This window comes from Peromyscus maniculatus, chromosome 16 (genome assembly GCF_049852395.1).
Source record: "Peromyscus maniculatus bairdii isolate BWxNUB_F1_BW_parent chromosome 16, HU_Pman_BW_mat_3.1, whole genome shotgun sequence".
NCBI lineage: Eukaryota > Metazoa > Chordata > Mammalia > Rodentia > Cricetidae > Peromyscus > Peromyscus maniculatus.
In genome coordinates, this window is record NC_134867.1 from 45,127,688 (window position 1) to 45,153,954 (window position 26,267).

The 26,267-nt window shown below is 43.1% G+C and overlaps 1 protein-coding gene across 17 annotated transcripts in view; it reads right to left on the bottom strand.

Annotated features, from left to right (window-relative positions):
* Nucleotides 1–26,267, bottom strand: part of Hivep2 (HIVEP zinc finger 2) — a 192,543-nt gene that overhangs the window by 90,208 nt on the left and 76,068 nt on the right. For 4 of the 17 annotated variants that reach the window (XM_076552719.1, XM_076552718.1, XM_076552720.1 and 1 more), the window contains exon 3: nucleotides 16,018–16,089. The exons of the other annotated variants lie outside the window; for them this stretch is intronic. The gene's annotated coding sequence lies outside the window, so the exon portion shown is untranslated. The remainder of the gene's footprint in view (nucleotides 1–16,017; nucleotides 16,090–26,267) is intronic. 17 annotated transcript variants of the gene reach the window in all.

A 26,267-nucleotide genomic window follows, 5' to 3' on the forward strand; every position in this document is an offset into this window, starting at 1 on the left:
ACACACAACCTATAAGAGAGAGAGAGAAAAAACATATCTCTTGATGTGTGATGGCTGGAGCTCTCTGAGCTTTATGGGAAAACAGACACCACCAGAGACATGGGACCCTTGCCACCCTCAAGTGACTGGCTTCCCTCTAAGAAGCCACACTGCAGGAACGCTCATTAGAACAGAGAGAGCTTGTCCGGTCTCTTTTCAAAGGAAATGTATGTGAGTGGAGGTCACTCAGTACTAATCAGGCCTGTACATCATGGCTGTATGGCCAGCAGCACAAGCTCCATTAAGCCAGCAGTTTGTCATAGCTCTGTCTGTCATTCCTACGGGCATGCTGGGGGAGGAATAACTTGCAGCTCCTTGCTAATCCGGTGTAGGGATGCCAAGGTACAGTGTATTACTTGATTGCATAAAATGAAGAGCTGTTCCCAGCTTGTAAATCACCATTCTGGCTCCTTCACCAAAACTAAAGCCATGTTACAATCCTTTCAAAATACCTTTTTCCCTTCCATATCCATTCATTTCAACATAAGCAAACATTTAAAGGTATCCCGGTAAACCTCCAAAAGGTGAAACTGCCAGAGGGAAGAGATTAAAAAAAAACAAAAACAGGAGTTTACAAATATTGACCACTTAAGACGGTCATTGTCACACAGTCAGTGGGCAACCAGCCTTTTTCAGGACTCTAGTACCCAAGGGCACCAATCCATTTCCTTTAAGTCACCCTTCTCAAGAGGACTTTGAAGAAAAACATAATAATAATAATAATGGGAATTTTACAGCTTCTAACTGATATAGGAGGAACCTTAGCTATTTCTGTAATTATTCCCCTGAGACTTGGGCTGACTATTCTAAAAACAGGATGTTTTGTTTGTTGTTCCTCATAAAAAGACAACCAGACCAGTACCAGGCTCGAAAACATCCCCACTACAGATCCATGTAAAGTCTGGCAATATCCAAAAAGCCAAATGGAATTTTTATTCATGTATTTAAATTTTTTTTTCTCAACGTGAGATGACCTCGGGAAGTGTGTTTCTTGTTTTTATGAATGCCGAGAGGCAAAGACAGTTACATAACTCCACGCCCACTGGCTCTGCCTCCTAGCTCCAAGAATTCCAGCCTATCTAGAGCTGACTCTTCACAGCTAAGGCTTGGAGTTTTTAAAATTAGCTTGGATTAGTCTGTAGTAACTAGATACTTGTTCTATGCCCTTAGAACAGGCTTCATCCAATCAATAAGGCCTGATGACTTTTATTTTTTTTTTACTTTTTAGGAAACCAGAAAAATACATCGTTTTAGTATCTAACTGCTTAACAGACTTCACTGCCTGATGAAATACAAGTTGTGTCCTATTTCAAGCTCCGTAGCATTATAAGGACCCCAACAGCAATCTTCTCCTAAAGTTTCTGTGATGCACTCTATTGGATGAAATGGGCACAAAAAGATGAATTTAATAGTAATAGATTTCAAGACAACCTTAAGTGAGTGCAGGCCACACACCCAGAGTATCATCGGTGTTTGGATCGGGGATGACCTCTCTAAATGAAACTGATATTTTTTTCCCCACCACTTTGCGCCCTTCACAAATGGAACTATCTTACATACCCCCCTCCCTGGTCCTGACCCACATGAGAATGTAGGATAAACAGGAAGGAAGTGTGTCTAGGCTACATCTCAGCATTTTCAAGCACGGGACTGGATCTACTTCCTCCAGCCACCACTGCTTTTACAAATACCTGGAAAAATCAAGTGGAAACTGCTTGCTGCCACCATCCCATGATGGGCTGTCATTAAAACCTGCCTAAGTAGCAACTGAATTCTGCTCGATGAAGGCAAGAGAATTCTCGTCTCTGCCAGAGTTCTACAGGCTGCATCCCACTAACAAGGCTTGATGCTTTTTCAAATGTATATAACACTGGAAAAGGCACCATTTTGGTGTCTAATTATTCCAGTCTCTCTAACTGGTTATTTCTGTCATCTATTAGTCTATTACACACTGTGTTGCCACAATAGAAGGTTACATGATTTGGAGGAAGTATGAGAAGTGTGGCCCATCAGGTTGTTACAGTGGGGCCCAAGGAAGGGGAGATGGCTGGTGTCAGGGGGTGTCTGAGAGGGGAGTCTCTTAACATTCATCGGCATATAGTTGTCAAGGAGACAGGGAGAAAACCAAATGAAAAAGATGTATGTTCAATGTGGGGACAAACTCAGATTGAGGTATCTTAAGGAACATCTTAGATAGAAATGCCCAAGAGGGAGCAGTTGCATGTCAAGGTATAGAACACAGGGACTGTGTGTATGTATACAACTTAGAAAATCCAGCGGTATCCATGAGCCTGGAGTGATGCTCAGGACAGCAGGCCCTCTATCCATGAGCCTGGAGTGATGCTCAGAACAGCAGACCCCGTAAGAACACTACAGAAACTGCAGACAGGAAGAGGCCCAGGGGCTGATATTTGGTTGAAATCATAATGAGAACAGGTGTATAAAGAGGCAAAAAACCCACAACAGTGTAACAGGGCTACCAAGGCACAGAGCCACTGAAACAAATGGAGAAGGAGTTAGGGATGAGAGTCAAATAGAGATATACAACAGCTGGAGTCAATCACGGGTTGAAATGTGTCACTGAGTTTCAAAATTCGGAAGCTACTGCGATAACAACTTCGGTGGTCAAAATGATGAAGCCACAGAAAAAAGTAATGTAGTAGCTGGGAATGCATTGGGTGTTGTTTTATCATATGTGTGTGTGTGTGTGTGTGTGTGTGTGTGTGTGTGTGTGTGTGTGTGTGTGTGTTTCAAGATGGAAGAGATTTCAACATTTTTCAGTTTTCCACGTTGAGAGGTCTTTAACAAAAAAGACCTGAGGGAAGAAAATAACAATGTCCCAACAGGATTTTACAAGATTAAATTTTGGCCACAGTGAAGGAATAATTATGACTTGATTGTGTTAAAGGAAAACTTCAAATTCTCAACAATTAGCTAACCACTAATATTGATTTATGGACTCGGGGAGCCTTTAATCAAAGGACTACACTGTTCTGCCATAAAAGGAGTCAGTAGGAAATCAGACAGAGCTGTGGAAATGGTACACAGAAAAGGCTAAAAGCAGAACTGAGTCTCCAGCAGAAGAACTTGAAAGATCATCAGCATAGACCCCTGCTTTAAGGCTGCTTTTAAATTAATACAGTAATAGCCACTTCCATTGGAAAGTCTAACCAGTGTTTAAAATAATATTTGAGACAAAGAGGAGGCCGAAACTGCCCAGCTAAAGGAACTTTTCAAACATTTTCTCTAGAGGAGGTTAGTCCTAAGCCTGAGTAGTCAAGACACCTATGAAACACCAAGATCTGAAGCAGCCTGAGAGAAAGCGCTGATGGGTGCCTCACATTTAGCAGCAAGACAGACTTGACGCACTCTGTCCTACCGTGTTCTCATCTTGAAAGTCACTTTATAACAAGGAAACCATCACACCGAAAATGTTCAGCAAGAAACCAATCCAACCGGAAAAAAACACTAGCGTTACCATGTGATGGTTGGTTTTGCACAATTCTAACTGAAAACCTATTTTTTTGTGCATGGGATGAAACATTCAGGGGAGGGTATATGTTCCTTTAGAGCCGAGAGCATGGCGTATGAGGTTGGTGTCTGAGGAATATTAAAAAAACAGAAGCACTTTCTTATTTCTTTTACAAGTTAGGATTTTTGTAAGTACATTGCTGTTAAGCCTTAAAAAGATATCAGGAAAAAATAAATACATACAAAAGTAGACCAGCAAGAAGGAACAAGGCTTAAAACCCAAAGCCCTGGAATAGGTTCTGGCTCCTAGCCAAGAGTAGGGTCCACTTGCCTTCAGTGTGGCTCTTAACATGTACACTCACACACATGCCCCAGGCATTACCCAACTTCTTTATAAGAGAGAACAGGTCATTTTGAGAGTCCAGATTCTATTTAGGCCACTCCAGTTTCTATAAATTAAAGGCTTAAAATTTGGTCTTACTACTGGAAATGTTAAGTGAATAGAACATCTAGAAATAATAATGGAATTTGAACCGTCATCAGAGAAAAACAAAAAGCAACCAGCATTTACTGTTTCCCGTGGGTTCTGGCACTGAATTAAGTGATTACTGTGAGTTTCCCATTAATCTTTTTATGAGGCAGGTGAAATTATTTCCTCTCACCACCTCCCTGTTGCCCACTCAAGGCCTCGGGAGTTTAAGGAACTTGTTCATGGCTGTGGAGGAAGTGCTGAAGATCAGCATTTATTTATTTTATTTTTATTCATTTATTTATATTACAACATTTATGGCTACTTGCAGGAATCAGGTCTCTCCTTCTACCACATGAGTTTCCAGGATTGAACTCAAATTGCCAGGCTTGGCTGCAAGCACCTTTACCCATCTAGTCATCTCAAGGGCCATAAAGATGAATCTTACAATCCTCTACAGTGAACCCTCAATTTAGGGTTTTGAATGGACAGATATACAGACTGGGAAGTAAAGAAGGTCTTTGGGTTCAAGAAAGACAAAGCGTCTTGCAGTCATACACCTCATTTGCAAATTCAAGTCTTAATGACTCCTGTGGCAATGGAACCACTGAGACATGGGATCACTCCTGGCCACTCACTGAGTTGGTGTGACTGGCCGGTGACAAAAACTGGCCCTGCAGGTCACCAGATCCTACATGGTGATGAGTGCTTTTAGCTAAGAGGAAAGCTCAGCAACAAAATCACAATCTTTCTTATATGGCTCAAGACATGGCTTTACTTCACTCATTGTCTTAATTTATCCTAGCTCTAAAAAGTGTTTGCTGCTCCAACATCAGCTAAAAATTGATGTTTGGAAGATTTTCTATTTTGCCTGGGTTCCTCTAGATGACTTTTGGAGAGTGTGTCATGCTCCCTGTCTCCAGAAATGACAATCTATTCCTGTTGTCCTTGAATAAGAGCCACAATTTTTAAAAGAAAATTCACTACATGCTGCTCTTTTAAATTTTGCAGTAACTTCAATATTGGGACGTGTCTTTAATTTTTCCAAAGAAAAATAGCTTTTACTTTTCTTTTAAAAATGTTCTCTGGTAGGTTGCCCATGCTCCAGTGGAGGGCCACGTACATGCAAGCAACACTAATTGGACTCAGTGGGCTTTAAAAAACAATAAGGACACGAAGTTGAGAGGAGGATAGGGTATTGGAGAGGGCCAGGAGGAGTTAGAAGGAAGGATTGAGAGGGGATATGACCAAGCATATTGTCTATATGTATAAAATTCTCAACGAATAAATAAAAATACCCTTTAAAAATATTCATGATGAATTTTTCCTCCTCATTTATTCACTTATTCACTCAACAAACAAACCTGGGCTGGAGAGACGGCTCAGTGGTAAAATGCACTGACTGCTCTTCCAGAGGACCTGAGTTCAATCCCCAGCACCCACATGGCAGCTCACAACTGTCTGTAACTCCAGTTCCAGGACACTAGACACCCATGGCAAAACACCAATGCACATCAAATAAAATAAAAAAATAAACAGATAAAAAAACAAACAAATATATGCTGCTATAAGACTTGGTTCTGTTCCCCATGGACCTCAGAACTAATAAAGGGCAGACACTGAAAACCAACTGTGACTGGTTAAATCCCCCAAGGCACATGGTATCTGAGTATTTGAGCTTAACAACACTCTGCCAATGGCATGCTCTCAGAAATTCAGGACCTGAAGCTGCATAATCAGAACTGTCCACCACAGTTACACTTCATTTCTACAACTATCCGATGCCCCAGGGCACCCTTAACCCAACTTCCAAATCAGCAGCAAGATGCTCTAGAAACTTCCCAAAAGAAGTGACTAATTCACCACTTTCACATTCCAGCTTTGGTGAATGTATCGATCGAAAGTGTTCATCTATACAGTTTGACGAGAGACATACACAGGATAACGAGAACCCTCAGACCTTCTCAGGTCCAGCGGGAATAGTCTCCTTTGTTGCATTAGTCCTAATGGAAAATGGCAAATATCCCCACCTTGACAAATGGACATAAGCATTTGTCATCTGAAATACAAAGACTCAGGTGTTGTGTGTTCCTCTGGTAACTAAACTTTTCTTGGCTTCATCACAAACTCATACAGCATATATCTTCTGTTCTCTCTCTTTAAAAACTGAGAGTTATTTCTTACTGTCTTTGGGGAGCTGGGATCTCAATCCATAGTTACTATTCTTTCCATCCCTTGGCAGCCTTCGTGCATTTGGTAGACTACACCACAGCGGGTCCACGTGGAATCCAAAATAGCTCCATGCTTCCTCTATTCCTCCTGAGGGGAGCGAGTTGCAGCTGTTTCAATCTGTCAGTTCTCTGGGCTTGGGACTGAGAGTGAAGGTTCCCCCACACACACACCCGGGAGTATGACCTCTGACCACCCTACCCTGAGCATCTCCCTCTAGCGTTACAGAAGGCCTCACTTGTAACAGGTGCCAGCTGGACTATGACAGCCCATCTCTCGCCCATCTCTGCTCATCCACCTTCTATCTTCTCATCTTATTTGAAAGAAATCACATTCCCCAAGCTCACTTTCTACACCTCGGACTTGAAGTCTGGACTGTTTCCCCTCCAGACTAATGTCACAAATAGTAGAAAAATGTCACCCCAGGCTACGCTCCTAAAGCTTAGATAACTGGGTAGAGAATTTGTCTACAGCAATATAAGAAGAGTGCCATAGAACCTGCCAACCTTCTATGGCACGGTTTCTTTCCAGATAGCCGAACTGAGGACTTGAGTCAGTAGCATAAAAAACTGTCTTTCCCTACGTAGGCTACAAAGGACCAGGAAGAACTCAAAAGAAATAAGGAAAGAAGTAAGAATAGCAAGACACACAGTCTAGAGGCCGGGTGACCTGCCTCGTCATTGACAGGAACACTTTCAATGGCTCCGATCTTTGTCGGGCAACAGCGTTGGTCCAGTTACTGGCAGCAACGGGGGGGGGGGGGGGGAGCAGAGAATGGAAACAGAAGAGAGAGAAGAATTCAGTGAGTCAGAAACAAGGGCCATCCTTGAGGAGGGAGTCCTGGAGTTCAGCGCAAGAGGGAAAGGGAATTCCTGCCACAAGCCAGCAGGGGAAGTCCCCTGGTTGGGGTTACCACTCACTCGGTCATAGACTAGGAATACTCAGTATTTAGAAATTTAACCCTCTCCATCCTTACTTCTACTCTGGCCTCTTCAGATCAACCTTTGTGTTGTTGATAAAAGGCTGGTTCAGTCCGGTAGATATACAGGCCTCAGATTTATTGGTAGTCTGTGGAGGTTTACACATGCAGAAATTTTGCCTCCCTAGGTAGGGACAGTTAGCAATGGCAGGGTCTACTTGTGACTGATAAGACTAGGAGGACAGTGGGGCTGGGCTATTGTCATTTAGTGGGTGGAGGACTGGGATGCTGGGAAATACTTCATCGTGCAAGAAGGTCTCCTAGCCATGAAGAGTATCGACTCCACCATATAGATCACATTTAGCCAAAAGAAAGCCAACCGAACCCAAAATACTGTTTAGAATTATCAAAGTGTAGTACCCAATCTTTAATTAAGGATATAAAAATCGAGATGGCTCAGCTCTGGATGCTGGCGGATGGAGTATGCTATCAATCTGGTGTCACCTGGACGAAACCGAATTTCTCCCCAGCAGGGACTCGGTACTGATATGAGCAGAAAAACCATGCCACAGCTGTCCATAATCTGCAACTCATCCAGCTTCAAGTGACAACCAGGAGCAGAGAGCAAGCTCCTGCAGGGTTGGCCTAGAGCCAATCAATATTAAAGCAATTCATTCTCCCCAAGCAAAGGTTTTCTGGAAGCCGTGATGTCTGGCAGGTCACAGGTTCCACGAGGGAGGGCACAGGCTTCAGGCCACTCTGCCACAAATGGCTGCCTGACCCAGGCAGGGAATGTCAGCTCTCCCTGACCCCTTCCATCTCCAGCAGAGCACCATTTTACCTACAACTTCCTTTATCAAGTCTCACCCACCACTAGGACTGCCTCCATCTCAGAGCTGAAGAGGCAAGGATGTTGCTATAAGAAAGGCGATAAAAAATGAGCTGGGGAATAATCCTCTCTAACCTGGGCTCCTAACATGTGAGTATCCGCAAGGCAAGACTGCCCCCCCCCCGCCTCCTCCACCCCTGCCAAGCAGTGAGCTACCACACCCACCCTCTCCCTCCGCCCCCACCAGACAGTGAGTTATGCCTCAAAGGGAATATTTCTTGAACAAGCTAGGTAGGCCAAATCTCCACACAGCTCTGAGATGTATTAGAAATGCTGACCCTAAGAAATCTGAGAAAAAAATCTCTGCGTGTACAGTCGGGGACGAATTACTTTCCACCACATCTCCTGAATAAAATCACGCACAGTCTGGAAGGGCACCAACAAGCTGAGTTTAAGGAGTCTGTGCTCAAACGTATACAAAATGTGTGTGTTTATTAACTCTTCAGTGAGACGCTCAGTAATGGGAATGATCGATAGGGACACTTTGGTCACTCCATGCTAGGAAAAATACCACTTTTTTACGTGTTCTCTCCGAGAGCTTGAAAGAAAAGAATTGTTTTCATTTTTTAAATATGTGTGTGCATGTGTGTCTGGGGAGTGGGGCGGGGGGGGGGGGGGTGTGCGCGGGGCCCATGGAGGCCAGAAGAGGGCGTTAAATCCCCTGGGACTGAGTTAGAGGTGGTTGTGAGCTGCCTGCCCTACATAGATTCTGGGAATGGAACTCCAGTCCTCTGGCAGAGTATCAGGTGCTCCTAAGCCCAGTCATTTTGGCAGCTCCTTGGCCTGAGTTTTTAATACTGTGCTCCGTTCATAGGTGTAGCTCCATGTAACTATTGAAATGCAGTTGTCGCAAAGGCACACTGTTGGGAGTATGAAAAAAGCTTTTAGATTATATTTTAAAACCTGAGTCTGAAAATGTACAAAAAAAAAAAAAATACCATGGTGGAAACATGTATAAAGGGAAAGCAATCATAAACCATTTTTTTTCTGCCATTTCATCATTATCCTAATGTCTCGGGGCTTTGTTTTTCAGAAGAAACACCAGATTTCAACATGCATTTTCAATCGGAGACTTTGATAAAATATGTTTGTTTGCTGGTTCTGTTGTTACCTTCGCTCTCCACCCCACCCCCCACCTCACCCCCGCCAGTAAGGGCTGGCACTTTTAGAAATATCTCTCATCTGTGTTTGCGTGTACTTGACAACCATTATCTCAGTCCCTTTACCACATCCTGGTAAGGGCTAAGTGGCAGACAGCATCCATCCACTAGGTCCTCTCTTTTCACTGAGACGCAGCAAGGGGGTTAAAAAAAAAGACCTTCATACCCAGATCCACTTACTACTCCTCTTACTACCCAGGATTCTGGCCAAGTTGCCTCCAAAGAGAAAAAAACAGAAACAAAAACATCTCCTTGGATCAGAATGAAGACAGCCTTGCTGTACAGTACTCTTGTGCAAAACCTGAAAGGCAGAGGCAAGACGCTGACTCCTCCTCTCACGGTAAATAACTCTAACTCGACTGATGTGCCACGGAGATCAATAGCAAGGAAGATTGCCTTTTTTGGAACTGCCTGGGCCGTCAGCTGGAGAGGGGGCATTGCTAAGCCCAGGCACATTGCCTGGATCAAGCGCTGAACACAAGCTTCACAATAGCGAAGGGTGAGTAATTTACTTATTAAAGAGACAACTGTAAAGACTGATACGAACAGACAAGCGTAAAGCCTTCGCTACACACACCCAGGGCTTGGCTTGGCAACCAAAAAAAAAAAAAAAACCAACCAACAAAACTCCGTAAGCAGTGAAATCTCGGTTTGGATGACTTCACATCCAAAAGTCTAATGCCCCCTTTATCCCTAAGATGACACAGAGAAACGGCTTGCAGGCAGTCTTGTGGTGGAGATGGGCTCCCCCATAACACGGAACCCACAGCAGGAAATAAGAGGGGAAGCCTCAGCACCCTGTCTGACACTAACCTGCTCTTCCGTGAAAGACCTGCAGTGAAGACAATGGGGATTTCTCCTTCCACTTTGGTTCTGAAACAGTCTACACATTCCTCAAGGCCAAAACTCTAGCCGACAATTGCCTAAATCATTTTCCCCCATGGTCATTTTTTTCTTCTGTATTGTCCACAAATGCAGCGGTGAGGGACCCTTTGTGAGACTGAGGACGACAAATGGCATCTCTGTGACCCCAATTTTAATTTTCAACTTTTCCGACTGCAACCAGACATTGAAGCCAACAACGACAAGATGCCTAAGACATGATTACATGAAGCTTGAGCTGAGGAGCAAATCAAGGAAAAAAAGATCTACTGCCACTCAGTGCTGTATGTCAACTTAAAAAAATAAAATAATGATGGCAGAAACTCAATCAGCTCTTCTACAGTAAACTCTTCTGTGGCTCACAGCCCTGGTTCATTTACAAGTCCTGGAAATAACTATGTGTTGGTCAAATGTTCTTATTTCATATGTTCTCACGGGCGTTCGGGACTGGGGCAAATTGTTTTCGAAGCACCATCCGGCCATAATGACCAGGTTCCCACTGATAATTATGCTTGCCCGTCTATAGGTTTGTCAGCTAAAGAAATCCACAGACGCCCATCATAATGAGCAGAAATCGACTTCTGGCACAGCTGGGCTGACCACATCACATTAGGAAAACAAGCTCTTTGCAATAACCAGTTCTGGGCATCACTGGTTAAAAAAGACTAGTTTCCTGTTTTTCTCAGAGACTTCAGAATGTGGGTATCGCTATTTTTTACCCCGCCCACGCTTCTTCTCTTTAATTGTTGAAGATTAGATGCTGTAAACACCTAATCATGGGTACTCTGTGTGTGTGTGTGTGTGTGTGTGTGTGTGTGTGTGTGTGTGTGTGTGTGTGTGTACACAAACTCTGGTTTAATTTCAGGTGGGGTTTGTCCATTCTGAGTCCAAGCCTTACCTTTGCTGAGACAGGACTGGGAGCTTAGGTATGAACTTCCCCAAGCCCCAGCTATCCCAGAAAGCTGCCCTTGGGCCTGGGCCTAGGCTAGGAAGAAAGCACTGCAAGGTCCCTGCTAGGGCCTAGCAGCATTGACAGGGTGGAGGAGAAGAGGACTTGGGGATTGTTCTTACAAATAGAATCACACCTCAGGTTTGCTGAGCAAATCCCACGGGGAAGAGTCTATTGCCTGTCAAACAAAGTGAACCCAAGATTCCAACCTAGCACCTACTTATAACCATGGAACTGTCCGTATCCCTCACTGAGCAATGCTATTCTCTTTCTTTGGGGACTTTTAAGGACCTGTCTGTCAAGTACAACAAAAAAAAAAAAAAAAAAAAAAAACAGCATGGCTGATGTTTTCGTTCTTCTGCTGGATCCTACCACTTCAGTCAGGCCCCTGCTCTAAAGTGACTTCCTCCCAGACTGTCCCCAAACTTACCAGTGCATGTGTATGTGAGCTCATGGCCATGCACGGGCAACACACACACACACAACACACACACACACACACACACACACACACACGTTCTTGCAGGTACACACGTACACACACACAAATACACAGGCACACACACACAGGTGGATGGCAAGGGTGGTCTCTATCTGCCTCCTGGGGGAGAGGTGCAGCACATTATCTGTGCATCTCTAAAGTCATTGGCACCTTAAGGTGAGCCTTGGTCACAGCAAGCCGTACATGAATACTTTCCGAACATCCAGCCTGGCCTCTGGCCTCTCGCTCCTATGTGTGGCCTGTACCTCCCCGCCTCTCTCTATTATTCTCGTGCATCTCCCCACAGGACCCTCATCCTGTGGTTTGCTTGCCTCTGTCCTTCTCACAGACCAAGAGCCCTGGGAGGTTGTGTGCTGCTCAGCACATCTGGCATATAACAGATGCTCAATAAACACTGCATAAGATGTGACAGGGAAGTGACTTCTGACCGACAACTTTGGAGCCAGGAACTACACAGACCCATTTAAAAAAAAAAATTGAAGAGGACCTAGGAAGACACTAATAGAAACATTTCTGTCTATAATTCCTTAACCAGGACTGTGACTTTGGTTCACTACAATAACAGTCTGAGGTGCTTCATTAACAAATATATGCTCAGTTCAAGATACTAAGCTGGTCTAAAAACAGACCAAAGAAATAACTGTTCCTTTTTTTTTTCTTTCAAAGAAATAATTGTTAAAGAAAGGTTAAAAGTAAAATGTTTATCACTGTACTGCCAAGCAAGAAACTGGGGTGTTATTCTTTAAAAGTCACTGAAGACGGGGGACTCTATTTTGAGGGAGTGGGGAACAGGGAGCACCCGAGTTTGAAAATTCAGAACCTGCATAAAAATGCCAAGCACAATGGTTGTTACTTGTAGAAAGTAGAATTGAAGAAAGTTTATTTATGTGCTGAGTCTAGCCTAATCTATGAACACTGGGTTCAGTGAAGAAGCCCATCTCAAAAATGAAGGTGGAGAGTGTTGAGTAAAGACACCTGATGTAAACTTCTGACCTACTCTCTCTCTCTCTGTCTCTCTGTCTCTGTCTCTGTCTCTGTCTCTCTCTCTCTCTCTCTCTCTCACACACACACACACACACACACACACACACACACACACACACACTTTCATTTAGCTTCAAGCACACACTAGAGAAACCGGAAACAGTTTTTTTCCCCTCTTACATGTTATTTTAAAGGAAAGAGCAAGGGCTCTATCCCTTCAGACCTCTATTTCTCTAAAGAGTAAAATGGGTAAGAAAACTTGAGCCACAATCACACTTACACATATTGATTCTGTATGACACCCACTCCTATTAATTACAACCAAGAAGAGAAACACTGAAATGGACCCTTCATGTGGATAAATAAATCAACAGTACTTACTGTCTGCTTCGGAGATTTTTAAATTACTTGTACATATACTCATAATGCTCTATAACCTATCCATCTCTGTAACTTCTACCACTGGTAGTTAAGGAGGCTTTATCCTTCACAGTTTCCGAAACTTGAATAAGAGAAACAGAAGTTGCTGACCACCGTTTCAGAGAAGGCTTGGCTGTACTATCAAGGAAACTGAAACTCACCTCGACTCCACTTGCATACATCAGATAACTGGAAAATACCATGAAGGAACCGCCCACCAATTAGTTACCAAGGACGCCAACCAAACTCAAGTATTTTCAAATGCTCAACCCGATTCCCAGAGGACAGAGATTTGACAGGTAACACTTTGTCAATGAGTATGGTCACTGTCTTAAGTGCTAATGAGCAAGTCTTCCCCATTCACTGATATCAGTCAGAATGGTTTCCCAGGACTACGCACATGACTGATGTGTAAGATACCATTTACTCACATGGAACTGAAACTTGAGAAAACCAGGTTTTATACATGAAAGGAGAATACCACATCCCAGTAAACCAGATATGATACAAAAACATTCCATGCCTGGGTAGTGGCGGCGGCGGCGGCGGCGGCGGCGGCGGCGGCCCACGCCTTTAATCCCAGCACTCAGGAGGCAGGGGCAGGCGGATCTCTGTGGCCAGTTTCAAGCCACCCTGGTCTACAGAGCGAGTCCAGGACAGCCAGGGGGCTACATAAAGAGAACTTGTCTCAAAAAACTAAAGAGGAAAAAAAAATAGCACAAGACCAGTCAAACAACATCACATTACTTTCGGATTTTAAAGAGCTGCCTTAACCAACAGTTGGATTTTGCCTTGTTGGGGCTTTCGGCTGCTGCTGCTGCTGTTGCTGCTGCTGTGTGAAGGTGAGGATGTACATGTGTGTATCCAAGCCAGAGCTCAACATCACGCATCATCCTTCAGAAACCACTCCTGCTTTCCTCAATGGGTCTCTCATTGCGACTGGGGACTTCCATGTTTGGCTAGGCTGCCCCACTGGCCAGTGGGCTCCAGGGACCCTCCTGTCTCTGTGTCCTCGACCACAGTATCAGAGGGCTTATGCCACCACACCTCTATCTGATGTGGGTGCTGAAGATCGAACTCAGATCCTCTGGCTTGCACAGCAGGTATCTTACTTAATGAGCTACATCCCCAGCTCTTGTTTTTGCTGTGTCTGTTTCAGCATGGATGCACATTTTTCTATCAGCTGCTGCTACAATGTAATCAAAATGAAATTTTCATACTCCAAAAAGGAAAAAAAAAAAACAGATCTGCATTGGCTTACTTTTCAAGTCCTCAATGAACTGCCCTTAAAATTAGTCCTGTCCCGCTAAACAATTTTGTGCCATCTAAGTTGTTGGTCCCACACTTGCAGATTATAAATAGATAGCACTTGGTGTGTGGAACTTCTGTTTAGGAAAGGATTCCATTTCAAAGAGGGCTCCTAAGAAAGAAGGGGTAAGCAAGCAGACGGGACAGGATGGCAGCCTCGCTGGAGATTAGAATGCCGTCCACCTGAGGGAACAGATGGCCGCCCTGGACAGCTGCAGGACGATGGGACAAAGAAGGGAATGCTTGCTTTCTGACATGATTTTTAAGGCACCAACAATGAGGAAACAGTACTTGCATTCTTCTGTTGTAAGTTAAAAAAAAATCTAAAAAAATTTAGATTCATAAAGTTAAGACCAGGACTTTCTGTTAAGAGCCTGTTATCAACTTGTTTTGTTTTGTTTTGTTTTTTTCAAGACAAGCTTTCTCTGTGTAGTTTTGGTGCCTGTCCTGGATCTCACTCTGTTGACCAGGCTGGCCTCGAACTCACAGAGATCTGCCTGCCTCTGCCTCCCGAGTGCTGGGATTAAAGGTGTGCGCCACCATTGCCCGGCTCTGTTATCAGTTTTTATTGCTGAATCTGTACAGGTCTGCATTCTCCTTTCACACTGCACAGTCTCAAAAACAGGAGTCATCCTGCTGGACAAAATGATAAGAGAGAAGGAAGCGAATGTCATGTACTCATTGTAGAGGTGAAGGACAAAAGCCATCCCCCTTCAGACAGTTTCTGTGTGTGCAGTGACTTATTTACATTTACTTTTATCGCTTTTAATTGTGTGTATGTGTGTATCTGTACACAAGTGTGCAGGGGCTAGTACTGGCCAGAGGTGTTGGGTCCCCCTGGAGCTGGAGCTACTGGTGGTTTCAAGGTGTCCAACTTGGGTGCTGGTAACAGAACTAAGGTCCTTGCAAGAACAGGATACTCTTATAACTAGATCACTGAGCCATCTTGCTAGCCCCAAGGTTAGCGACATTTAAAAAGCAAGAACAAGACCATACTGCATTGAATACATGTGCACACATCCACATATGGACATGATATGAACAAATTTGGTTGTATGTTTCTTATCTTTTTCACAGCTCTATTTTGTAGCATCAAATGTAATAAGAAACTTCTTACAAAAGAATTCTTGTACATTTAAATAAAGTAATTATAGTACTTTGGCTTGGGTTACATTATTATTATTATTATTATTATTATTATTATTATTATTATTATTATTATTTTGGTTTTTTGAGACAGGGCTTGTCTGTGTAGCTTTGTGCCTTTCCTGGATCTCGCTCTGTAGACCAGGCTGGCCTCGAACTCGCAAAGATCCGCCTGGCTCTGCCTCCCGAGTGCTGGGATTAAAAGCGTGCACCAACACTGCCCAGCTGGGTTACTTTAATAAAAATCCGAAAGACATCAAACATTTTCTCTGTCTTGTCCTGACCATAACACATGAGACTGAATTGTTTTGTTTTAAAACTTGATGTCTTTTTGGAAAAGAAACTTCTTTAAATTGCTACTGGCTTTTAATAGTTAAATCATGTATTAAATACCGTTTCTAAAATATCACCTCCTGAAAAATCAATAGCATAGTAGGTACAATATTGTAAGATGTAAAGACAGAGCACAGCAAATACCAAGTTATGAATTCTATTACATGTTTAATTGAGTTCTCAGAAGTAATGCAGAAGTCAAGTATGCTTAGAAAGTCTTTCACAAAAAAAGATCAAATTCAATAGCAAGTGCCATGCCAGTTTAAAAAAAGAAAAGACAAAGAAAAGCACTAATTCAAAGCTACACAGTACAGTACCTCTCTCCCACATTCAGTTATTCACACTTTTGCACGCCGAACATTTCGGAAGTCCTTGCCCTGTCTCCAACTCTGAAACAGATTTGAATCTCATAAGGAATAACACATGGGTCTTTCTGGAGGAGGCTTCACATTCCACTAACAACAATTCAAGAAATAGCCATAGTCCACGGGTCCCTCAAAAACACATCCGTAAACACCCTCCTCACTTAAATCTCATCCCAGGGGTTTTATGCAGCTTTGTCCCAGTGTATAGAAATGTTTATACTGCTAGAAAGGCGGGCTGCATTGAGAAGCGACATGTGTGTTAGCAATTTTCAAATTAAACCTGCATGATTTACCTTTGTCCCTCTCCTTGGGAAGGCCACCCAGTAAGCCAGACTAGAGAAAGGGCTGTGGTTGTGGGGGCTGGAGTGGCCACGGCTGGGGGTTTGTTCTTTACTTTCTGCCAGACTGGCTGCGTATTTTCCTCTTCTGGCCCCCTCCCGCCCGCCTCCCCAATAGTTCTGCAGTCTGGACCTAAGACTTAACTTCAATCACTCTAACAGTGTTACCTCTGCCTCCACCAGCCTACAGTGGAGCTCCAGAGCCGCTACACCCTTTCTACCAATCCTAGGAGAAACTTAGGACTTAGTCTTCTAAACTGTGGGTTACAACCCCCCGACGGTGGTGGTGAAAAATTTAGCAACAGAAAAGGGTTTCTGAAACTCCATGACCAAAACTGAATTCAAGATCAAATGTGTGGCAGATCCAAGGCATTTAAGGCGATATTCACCTGTGCGGCATCTCACAGATTCACTGCAGCCTTGGTTCTGAACACACAACATGCACACTTTATGCTGTGCATGCCCTCATATCATGCCATGCCAAGAAAAGTTGCCTGAAACACACTGGCTCAGATTTGAAAGTATTGTCTATTATGGATTTCAACGTTTTTTTACTATATTTGCAAAGATTTATTTATGCTCGAGTTAATTATAGGAAACAAAGAATTTTAACAGTTTCCTACCATCATTCTTCAGCATGGAAGTATCTGTCTAATCAACATTCCCTTGGATAGGATTGTTTTAGAATATTTGACTTTTAAAACTGAGTTGGAGTTGCTGACTTGGGACTGCAAAAATAATAATGAATTTGGGCTTGGAGTTAGGAGAAAATGTCCAACATATGTTTTTAAATGCCACAAAACATTTTATACTAGGTAATTATACAAATCAAAGTTATCGGTATTGACAGTTATAAAATTAAAACATTTATCAACTCTGAAAGATGTTAATTATGTTCTGTGTCTAGTAGTATCAAATATTCAGCTAATATTTAATTATTTATATAAAAATAAATAAGCCCATCTATCTCAAAACATAAATTTGTTTTTATCTTTAATAATTAATTTTTAATGTATTCATTCATTGGTTTTGTATGAAACAGGGTCTCATATAGTCCAGGTTGGCTGATAAACAATATGTAGGCCAGACTGGCCTTGAACTCCTAATCTTCTTGTCTCCTCTTCCCAAGTGCTGGGATTACAGGTATGCAGCTCTACACACAGTGATTACAAAATTACATGTATATTAAATGAATCCTTAAAAATAATTTTCTTTATGGTTTATCATCAGTAAAGGTTTAATTTGTGCTATTTTATATGTCTATATAACTAGGACTGCAAGTAGAAACTGTACAGGGAGCCCTGGCCTAGAACACAGATTAGGAGAGATGCTGTTCCCAGTAGTACAAGTATGTGGCTCTCGAGAGCACAGTTAGCCCTTCAGAATGCGTTTGTCCAAAGAAACTGACAATCACGCTATGGCTACATCACTTCTACTAACACTCCATTAAGTCACACAGGCCAGGTTTATGATACAACACAGAAGAACAAAGGCTAGTCAAGAAAAAGAAAATATGTTTATAAGTCAAAGACATTTACGAGCCTACAGAGTGACAGGAAGGACTAGCGTATCCACATGAAGATGATACCTGTTCACTCAATAAATTGTAAGCAGGCGGTATATGCATTTGCTACGGCACACCTCAATTAAATGCCCTTATCCCCCCTCTCTACCGCCCCTTGCTTCTCTTTTTAAGATTGCCTATCTCGGAAATACAGTTCAGTTCAACACCCCTCACAGGAAAATGGCAGTGAAACACAGTGAGGAGAGAAAGGCCGCTCTCACGGGTGATGCTCGGTAGAGTCGTTCTGCGTTCTCTTCCTGAAGGCCCTAACCCTGGAAGAGTTAATAGAGCCAACTCTCACACATGGGCAGTCCCCTCCCCAGTCGTCAGTGCTCACACCGTAAACATTATCTAGATCCATCTGCCCGGGGCTGAGAACAGAAAGATGAAATCTTCAAAAATAGATTCCTCCAACAAGTTTTTTATCACAGTCCATTTGTGAACTGCTTGTTACCATCGAGTTTTATTCTCTAATGACAAAGGAAGTCTCTCAATAACCTCTGTTGTTTAGAAAGACCCAACCTGTGGTGAATGGTGTCAGTCCTCCACTATGCTGCCATTTTTACCAAGCTAAGAACTGTGGGCTGCTCAGGTAGTCACGGAACTCAAATTCAGTTGTCTATTTTTATAGATATATATGTAGTTAGGGTGTGAGGTGCAGCATGTTAATGCAATCAAGTATATTATAAGAAACACTTACTGAAAATAAGAAAAATCTTAATTTCATTTAAAAATGACAAAAGAGACATTAGCATCATGTCACTAATGAAGGTCAAAAAAAATATTAAACTGAAATTACCAGAAAATGAAAAAAAATTAAAGATTTTAAAGATTCACTACTTTTTTTTTTACTAAGTTCAAAATCCCTGTGTAATTAATACACTAATGCTTTATAAATGCACATGCATGTACCATCTCTCATCTCTAACAGTTAAATCAGGTGACTGACTTCAGGCATACTATAAATTATAATGACAATTGAATTACTTTTTTAATGTGCACACTTTAAAGATTCATAAACAGGAAGAGCGCAGCCCAGGACGCTGAAAAGGGAAAAACGAAGCAAATCCAGAAGAACCTCAATGATGAAGACAGAGAATCGCCGTGGAAAGACATGGCTGGAGCAGAAAGAGCTTCACGGTCTTCCCTACCTAGGACTCAACTGCCATCTTGGGAAGTATGACACACCTCTGTGGGCTTTTTCAAAACCCTAGCCATCCTCATGAGGAGGGTGACAGACATCCCTAGAGCTACAACTCTCGAGCTTTTGCAAGACAACCCCCTCCCCATCCCACCCCAACCGCCACACGGTGAAAAGCAAACTAACGAGGAAATGAGACCTTGGTTCAAATCCTTCCTCTGCCCTTGGCCTTGCCAAAGGTAACCTCTCCAGATTTCAATTCTTCATCAGCTGTAAGACAAAGAAAACACCCACTTTGCCAAGGATGTGGTAGAAGTTAAACTAGACGGATGGGGGGCATGTTATAAGCCTGACCTCCGGCTCCCTAAGGAACAAGGAACAAGGCATCCATACTCTGGGGGACGCAGGAGTAGAATGAGAATGATAAAAGCCACTACCTCACAAGCCAGTCGTAGAACTAAATGGGTTCATACTAGTTAGCGTAATAAATACCTAGTCAGCACTTGTGTCTGGCGGGTGCTCAATAGATGTTAGCTGGGATGAAGTTATCCAGCATAGCCACCAGTGCAAGGAACTGCTCAGCTGGACGTAATTTCTCTCCTTCTCCCAGCCCCCGGTCACACAGATATTTCCTACCAGTGAACACTGCCTGAAACACTACTCGTGCTATGAAGTCTTCCTGTAAAATGGAGGAAGCGCTAATTCCTCCTTCAGCTCTTACACCTCTGAGTGTGTATCTGTATCAAAGAGACACACACAGGGACGTAGGTCTGGGAGACCTACAGCAGTCCTCAAAGCAGCAAGTACTTCCTGGTTAGTTATAATGAGGAGAATTACTCGGAAGGGATTGTGCTGGCTAGTCTTGTGTCAACTTGACGCAAGGTAGAGTTATCTGAAAGGAGGGAACCTTAACTGAGAAAATGCCTCCGTAAGACCTAGCTGTAAGGCATTTTCTTAAATGGATGAGGAATCAGTCCATGGTGGGTCGTGCCATTCCTGGGCTGATGGTCCAGGGTCCTATAAGAAAGCAGGCTGAGCTAGCCAGTAAGCAGCTCCCCTCCGTGGCCTCTGCATCAACTCCTGCCTCCAGGTTCCTGCCCTGTTTGAGTTCCTGTCCTGACTTCCTTCCGTGATGAACAGCCATGTGGAGGTGTAAGCCAAATGAACTCTTCCCTCTCCAACTTGCTTTTGGGTCACGCTGTTTCTTTGCAGCTGTAGAAACCCTAACTAATTCAGAGAGTTCAGAGACTAAGGCACCAGGTTGTGTAAAGGGCTTTCTTCTCCTCTTTAAGGTGGCCCTTGGCATGATCTGATTGGAGCATGTAAAGATTTCTCTTAAATCCAACAGTGTTAAGAACAGGAAGAGTAACGCCGGGTGGCTATGTCTTGCTAACTGATTTTAAAATCAAGCCCTTTCCCTAGGCTGACTTCACAGAAAAGCACATCCCAAGCTATGTTATGTTGCTGGAGGTTTTGAATTCTCCCCCAAGGAAACCTGAAGAATGGAAGACTGAGGAACAAGATCCAGAAAGAAGCTTTGTGAATTCCAAGGTGGAGATGATCAGGCCCTAGTCTGCCTAACCTGTTCTACTAAGGGTGGTCAGGTATTTCTAGACTAGTGTTCGAATATGTGTTTGAATATAAATTGTGTGTGTGTGTGTGTGTGTGTGTGTGTGTGTGTGTGTGTGTGTGCGCGCGCGCACGCGCGCGCAATGTATACAGGTGTACTGTCTGTATGGGTCTGTTCATATGTACATGAGTTTGTGTACACATACATGCACATGTGGAGGTCAAGGGTCAACACAAGGGCTCCTCCAACTTAGTTTTTGAGACAGAGTCTTTCAAAGAACCCAGGGCTCATCAATTTTGCTAGATGGCTGACAAGCCCTTAGGATCTTCCTGTCTCTGCCTTCCTAGTGCTGAGATCACAGGCATGTGACCCTTTGCCTGTCTTTGTATGTGGGTGCCAGGAATCTGTAGACAGATCCTCATGTTTATACAGCAAGCAGTTTATCGGCTGAGCCATCTCTCAGCCCATAAATACTTCTCATTATTTCTAGATAATTTCCAGATAGCCTCCTTTAGAAAACATCACTGCTCATTCTTATCAGAGAAGCAAACATTTACCTCTTTCATAATGATGTATTTTCATCTGTCTAATTTTTCTATTGATATGCTATTAAAAGAATCAACGTTCACAGACCAACAGCTTTACAGAGAGGCCATGGCCCCAACTAATCAACACTATATATTCATGGTGTTTCATTAATGAAAAGCCTGACACTCACAAATATTTCTCCAGCTTTTACTGTGTGTCAGTGGTATTTATCACTATGGCATCCGCGACTGCATATTTGGACAAACTACATGTAAAACAAGTATCTGGCTTGAGCTGCCTTGTGAAAGCCAGTTGCTATCAGCACAGATAGACTGTGACAGATAGGCTTTGAGACATAGAATCTGGACACATTATCTCTGCCTCTTCCTCCACCCACTTCCCAGCAGCTTTGGTCGGCAACAGCTGCAGCTGATACCTTACTTGCTCAAGAAAGCTGCATAAATATAGAGATTAGACGACACAAAGCTATGAATATTAAACATAGCTCTTCTTATAAAGTCTTCCTGAGTGAGTCAAAAAAAAAAATCAAATAGGATGTATGGTAGGATTCACACAAGTTACTAGTCACTTCTTTCAGTCATTAATGCCTTAATAAAGAACAGTGTGAAACCATTACAAGATGCTCTAGCCTAATGCTGCGACCCTTTAATACAGTTCCTCATGTTGTGGTGACCCCCCCAAATCATAAGATTATTTTCGTTGCTACTTCATAACTATAATTTGACACTGCTATGAATCACAATGTAAATGTCTGACATGCAAACACCCAAAGGGGTCAAGACCCACAAGTTGAAAGCCACTGCTCTAGAGGGTTTTTTGTTTGTTTGTTTGTTTTGTTTTGTTTTTTTCCAACCATGGCAATTTGGGTAGGATCCTATACACAAGTGTGTAATAGAAGAGATCATATAGTATTACGCCACCAAACAAAATTAGTTCCCAGAAGCTTCTTGGTTGCCCATCTATATAACACAACTTTAGGCCCTACACTTCATCACTTTATACCTGTAACCTGGCACAGCTTCAGAAGAAAAAGGAAACACATGCCCACGAACTAAATCTAGAAAGACGTCCCTTCGTGATACTGCTCTGTCAGTAATTTCCGGTTGAGGGAGTCACACCACACTCAAACAATAGTCCTCCGACTGGACTCTGGCTCACGCAGCCTCACAGGCCAGCTGATGACTGATGAAGGGTCAAGAGGGCAGCAGACTTTGGGTGCACAATATTCAATCCTTTATCAAAAATGGCAAGAGGCCATGTGCTTCAATAGCGGAACAAATACTTCCTTCTACCATCCAGCCAGTTCCTTCCTCTGATTGGCCAGACCTTCAATGCCTGGGTCGCGAATAGGAAAGTGTGTTTTATCATTAGCAAAATGTGTTTTAAAGAGCAAACACTTGATTCTTGGCCAAGAGAATTGCCTCCATCCCTCCAAAAGTTAATAACCAGGTGAGGAGTCTACTTGTCACCTTATGCTGAAATGTCTACCAGAAAGTCTATCAATGAATTTCTAAAACCCAACCTTTCAGCACAAATTCTTACTCATCAGGACATGTATCTACCAACAAAGGCAATTAAATTTCTTAGGAGACACACAAGGAATATTCTAATCAGAGAAATCTTTTAACATATGGCAAACCACAATATTATTTCCAACTATTTGAAGTTTTGAAGAAAACAAATTATTATTATAAACTCATTCAAGTCAAGAGAATCTCTACATTCTGAAAGAAAAGAGACAATATAATCAAAGTGTTTGCAACTATGGTTATCTGGAGTTCTTTATGATAACTGGGAGTTATTTACAAAACACTTATTCTCAATTTAAGTTGGATTTATTTCAATCTTATTTTTTAATAATTGACAAATATTGCTTCTATAAATATAACATCTTTTGGTGAGCTTGCAGGTGCCTATTTAAACTTGTGGACTAACTCAGAGAGGTAGCTATAACATAATGTGGAGATCTGTATCAGGAGCTCTCAGTCAGCCATGGTTTCTGTCTTGTTAAGGGACACTTGACAGTGTCAGGAATCACGTTTGATGATCAGGAACAGAGGAAGGCAAGTACTGCTGGCATTTACTAGCTGGCTGACAAGGGATGTTAGTGAACACCCTACATTGCACAAGACAGCTCCCCACAACAAAGAATCGTTTGGAATCAAATGTCAACAACGTCAAGGTTGGGAAATCCTGCCCCAGATCTTACTTCAAAAAAGTAAATCATTGGCAGTGGCACACCTTCAGGTCACCTACTACTTCTCTGCAAAATAATAAGGTGCACAAAGCCAAGGGTTTTCTTAAAACAGTATTACAGGTACACAAAACTCTACTGAGTTCAAACAAACCCTGTTGTTTGACAAGTGTATACGTATCAGCCATGCACAAATTTCAGATTTAGAAAAAAATGACTGCAAAAAAAATATGTAGGGAAAAATGATGCATTCAAGTGTATTACCAAAGTCAGTTCAAACTTTACCCTTTGATTTGTATGAAATAATCCTTCCACATTTAAATTTGGTGTTCCATCTTTTAAAAACTCTGAAGTACTATGCTGAATTTCCTCTGATCAATTTCCCACATCTTAACACATTTGAATTTTGAATATGATGTATATGACAATGCAGCTTTTTGGTTTGGGAGCTGTTGGGGGTGGGGGGATTGTTATTGTTGTTGTTTCAGCGTTTGGGACTGTAATCAGATACCTGCACTCAGCTCCAGCCCCAGCCTGAAGCCCAGCTCTTAATGCTGGTTATTATTTCCAACTTAAAGAAAGAACCAGAAAACTACCTTACTGCCTCTAACAACTAAAGACATCCACTTAGCACACAAGCAAAAGACCCAGCTGAGTGGAACTCAAGCGTCAGTGGTATGTTACATGAGTCATTTACTTGGCAACTTCAAGTTTACTGACATGGTTACCCCAAAAAGGTTTGGGTTCAAAAGATGCCAATCTGCAGTCATTCGTAGTGTATGTGAAGCCACAAAGTACAGGCTCATTATCTTCACAGCAGAAGGACAAGACTGACAAGCGGGACAGTTCAGTCAATAAAGTGCTTGCCTTGTAAGCTCAAGGCCCTAAGTTCACTTCCCAGGACCCATGTTAAAAGGAAGCCAAGCTTGTGCCTACAAACCCAGTGACCAGAAGGAAAAACAAGTGATTCCCGGGGCTCGCTGGCCAGGCAGCTTAGCCGATTAGGTAAGTTCGGGATAAAATTGAGGGACCCTGATCAGAAATCATCAGCAGAAACAAACAAGGTACAAGGCACCTGAGGAATAATATCGGAAGGCTCTCCTCTGGCCTCTACATGCACAAGCTCACATAAGCACGTGCACACACAGCGACATGCGCGCGCGCACACACACACACACACACACACAAAATTAGGAAACAAAACAACAACAACAACAACAAAACACTGACAATTTGTACCCAGAACATTAATCTCAAAACAGCACAGAGATTAAACACAAGTTGTCCTAAGAGGCTAGATGATATGAGAGACCCTGACAATCCTCAAACAGCAGTGGCCAGGCCAGGCCAGAATGGCTGTGGATTCTGAATTCAAATCTTGCAGGAGGAAGGACCCAGATCCTCACTCATGCCCACTTTCATCTGCTGCAGTACAGGACCCCTACCACTCCTTGAGGATTCTGCACGGAGACCGCCACACTGCAGAGCAGGATCTGTGAAGTGGAGTGAATGAAATGGTGGTCTGCATCCAGGAGTTCTCCCTCCCTAGCTTCCCTATACCAGGCACAGTCCACCTGTGCCAGTCACTTCGTAATTCTGGTACACGATATCATATCTGGAAAGTAGGGGTTGTCATGAGGAGTCAATAAACTAGATGTAGTCCAAAGCATCGACCAACCGCTAGTGAGGAGAGGGATTTTGTGCCTTATTTTTGTTTTTGTTGTTTTGTTTTCTTTTCCTCAGAAGGTTGCGGTAAGGCTCACCTTTCTCTAAGTTTCCACAGCATCTTTCTTCTCACCAGCCTTCTTCCCCTAGCTCTCCTCTCAAAGACTAGATTCCCACCAGGACACGGGCACACCTGCAATCCTGCCACGGGACAAGTCGGACCAGGAGGACCAGGAGTTCAAGGTCATCCTCAGCTACATGGCAAGCTCAGGGGTAGCCTGGACTACATCAGCTCCCATTTCAAAAGAAAACAACAGAGAAAAAGAAAAAGGCAGCTCCTCAAATAAACTTTATCAAATACAATCTGAACTAGACCCAGGCATATAGCAGTCAACACCACAGCAGCAGAGAACATCGTGTCCTCCTGCCACCTACATTGAGTACCCAGCGCCTCAAGTGTCACAACAGCCCTCGCATATGACAACCATCTGATCCTCGAGTCTAAAGGCTGAGCACAGAGAGATTACAAATCTTCCCAGTTGCCACTTGGCTATAAATAAGGGGACCAAGATGAGGACCACTGCAATACATCCCAGAGCCTACATGCTTCATCGCCATGAAGAACACCCCATTTTAAAAATAAGAGTTACCTCTAAAACCAAACACTAATCAGTGCAGAGTGAGCCTTACAATGAACAGAGGCCAAGGCCAGCACACGGCACGTGCAACAGAAACCCCACTCATCACCCTCCTTACCTTCATCACTTACGCCTTCTCCCCCACCTTTCCCCCATCAGGATACTGTTAGCACCAGCGAAATCATTTGCTTGCTGATGTATCCTTCCTCAGGTTCAAGAAGAAAGGGTCCTCTCACCAGGCAGCGGTGGCACGCAAGCCTTTAATCCCAGCACTCAGGAGGCAGAGGCAGGCAGATCTCTGTGAGTTCGAGGCCAGCCTGGTCTACAAAGCGAGTTCCAGGAAAGGCGCAAAGCTATACAGAGAAACCCTGTCTCAAAAAGACTAAAATAAAAAGGGTCCTCTCCTTTGAACATAGACTCACAACCATCACAGATGTGGCTGACGTGAATAACTGGTATGTTTGTTACGATAACACAAAGCAGTCCATGAAAATAGGGATAACAATGGCCATCAGAAAACTCATTTCTTTTCTCATGATCCCT